Genomic DNA, 2,949 nt, shown 5'->3' with positions numbered 1-2,949 from the left:
GTGAATATTTCCTTTTGCACTACTGTAGCAGTGGGCTTGCTTCCTTACCCTGAACAAAACACGTGCCTGATTCATGGCATCTGAAGGCAAAGCACTGGGAGCTGAGCATATAGAAAACCTTAAGGGACAGAAGCCAGGGCACTTCGCTTCAACCCTAGACCATGGTAGTGGGAAGGAAGATGCAAATAGGGTTTACACTGAGCACCAGCATGGTGCATGGGTGGAAAAATATGAGGGGTTTGTATCTTGGACTCAATCTGAAACTAATGCTGTCTCTGGATCAGCACACATGCAAGAAGGAGTGTTGTCTGGGTCTCACCTGGGAGGACCCATCCTTTTCAGAGCCCCACCAGACAGCACCAGCATTGAGGACTGTGCCTTGCACGCATGTGCGTGGTCTGTCTTTGGTGCTACCCACATCTGAGCGGCCTCATTTCATCTGTCCAGTGCTGCTGCACCCTGCCCAAGACAATCAGAAGGGGCTCATGCCCACTGCATCAAAGGACATCAGCGTTCAGATCTCCTCAGGAATCGTGCTGACTTCTCTCTACACCTATACAAATTAGCCAAATGGTGCCAGGCACCCTTCTGCGACCCCATGGCCAACTGGCATGCATGTGCTATGCCCCCATGATAAAAATATTCTAGACTCGGAAACAAGGTGGCCACACTGAAACTGCCCCTGCTAGCCCCCAAAACATGCCCAGGAATTGTTTGGGGTAGTCGTCCCTTGTCTAAACCATACCAGTGACCACACTAGCAATTTAACAGCGTGGACAGTCAAGCTGTAATGTCCAGGACCTGGTCCTGATTTATTTTTCTAGTACTTACATAGCTTTTCAGCCCCTGCTGCCCCAAGCTACTCAACGTGAGTGGAGAGCACACAAAGTTGTGTGCATACTGAAACCTGCTCTTCGCCTCGCAGGAAAGTCACCTGCTTGGTTTCCTCCTGAGAAACGTGCTCTGAGCATCACCCAGACAGAGAGGCGGGATGGTTTAGTGGCAGGGGTGAGATGGAGGAGACCTGGCTCAGCCTTTGGCTGGGTTCATGGCTTCAACCACATCACTATATTCCTCCATCCTGTTTCTCTCCTCCCAGACTTGCTCGATAGGGGATAAACTTGCTGGCAGAGTAGAGCTGGACCGAGTTCAGTGAATCCTGGAGTTTATAGGTGCTTCTTTAATAAAAATAATCAGAGTTTTGGCTCATTTTTCAAGCCTTTTGCTGCCTTTCACTTACTAAAGGAACTAAAAATACAGGCAGTGGGGGTTAGCGCTACACTTGCTGTGTGAGCACAGCCCCTCACCAGCCATCAGGCCGCCTCTCGTTCTCACTGCTTGTAGTTCACAGTTTCCATGGGCCTGTCCAGTGTAAAAAGCGTTTTGTCGTAGGGAGAAGAGATTTGCATCCGCAGCAGGAGACGCTGTGCTTTCTCCTTTCAGGCCCAGGAAAGCTGAGCCCTTCCAGCAGGTTGACACTTTGGCACGGCAGGCGGGAAACAGACAGGGTCAGCCAGCGTATCCCAGGCTGAATCCCTCCTGGCTGGATTCCCTGGGGTCCATGAGCACAGACTGCTCCTCCTCATCCCTTTTTTCTTCCTGTAACTTCTGATCATCACAGCAAACTCCATCCTCACCTACACACCATGGGAGTGGAGGAAGACCTCCATTCCCCCATATACTCACTGATCGCTCTGCTCCTGATGGTCAATCTCTGCAGCTCCAGCACATCTGTGCCCGACATGCTGCTGGGTTTCCTCTTTCATCTCAGCCACATCTCGCTGGGGGGCTGTGTGGCCCAGATCATCTTCCCATACTTCTTCATCACGTTGGATTGCAACACCCTCCTTCTCATGGCCACAGGTACATGGCCATTTGCAACCCACTGCACTACACAGACATAATGACCAGAAAATACCTGTCCCGGTTATCCCTGGCTGCAGTGGTGAGGAACATCTCTTTTGTCAGTCCTGTGGTGATCCTGGCATCCAAGGTGCACTTGTGCCACTCTAATGTTGTCAAGCACTTTATCTGTGAGCAGACAGCCCTGGTGAGCCTGTCCTGTGGGTACACCTCCAGGAACAAGATGGTAGGACTGGTCATGAGAACCATCACAATCTTCTTTGATTTAGGCTTCCTCCTGACATCCTACTGCAGAATAATCCGTACAGCCCTGAAAATTGCTTCTGGGGAAGTGCAGCACAAAGCTTGCCACGCAAGTGCTACTCACCGCATGGTCATCCTGGTGACTTACTTGTCTTCCTCGATAGTCTATCACATGGGGAAGTCTGCCTCTGAGGACGTGCACAACCTGATCAGTGCGACATACCTGCTACTGCCATGTGGCATCAACCCTATCATCTATGGTGTGAGGACCAAAGAGATCAGGGAGCACCTCCTAAAACTCCTGAAAAAGAGGTTTGGTGTCAATCCCCTTTAAGGCAGCAGCCACAAGCAAGTGGAGATAACACCTCTCTGTGCAGACACACAACATCCTGCGCATCACCATGGACATGGAGCTCTGAACACCCTCTGTCAGGCAGGAGAAGAGAGTTTGATGACATGCGACGAGTTAATTACCAGGGCAAGTCAAAGGAAAAGGAAAGCATTAAAAAGAGACTGCATGTGCCCAAACAGCAATTTCTAGCTTCTCTGGACCAGCATGCACTGTTAAGCCTCAGAATTTCCCCTCCACACTCAAACTGCCTCCTACGAGCATCTAACAGCCACCGCTACCTGTGGCACACCAGTTTAAGATGAGAGATTCGGGCTGCCAAACCACAGGCTCCCTTCACAGACCACGGGGACAAGAGCATACTGTCTAGAATAAGCTCCCTGAAATGCCTGACAGATGTGACACAGCATCTGGGAACCACGGGCTTTGGATGCTGTGTCTCGTAGCTTTTCTCTGTCCCAATGCTCAGTACTAGTTAACAGTCCATGCTGCAA

At 50.7% G+C, this 2,949-nt stretch overlaps 1 pseudogene; it reads left to right on the top strand.

The window, feature by feature from the left end:
• Nucleotides 1-289: 289 nt before the first annotated feature.
• On the top strand, nucleotides 290-2,440 carry LOC103908499 (annotated as a pseudogene).
• The last annotated feature ends 509 nt before the right edge of the window (nucleotides 2,441-2,949 follow it).

This window comes from Aptenodytes forsteri, unplaced genomic scaffold, assembly GCF_000699145.1.
Source record: "Aptenodytes forsteri isolate BGI_AS27 unplaced genomic scaffold, ASM69914v1 Scaffold254, whole genome shotgun sequence".
Lineage (NCBI taxonomy): Eukaryota > Metazoa > Chordata > Aves > Sphenisciformes > Spheniscidae > Aptenodytes > Aptenodytes forsteri.
This window is presented reverse-complemented; position numbering and strand designations above follow the sequence as displayed.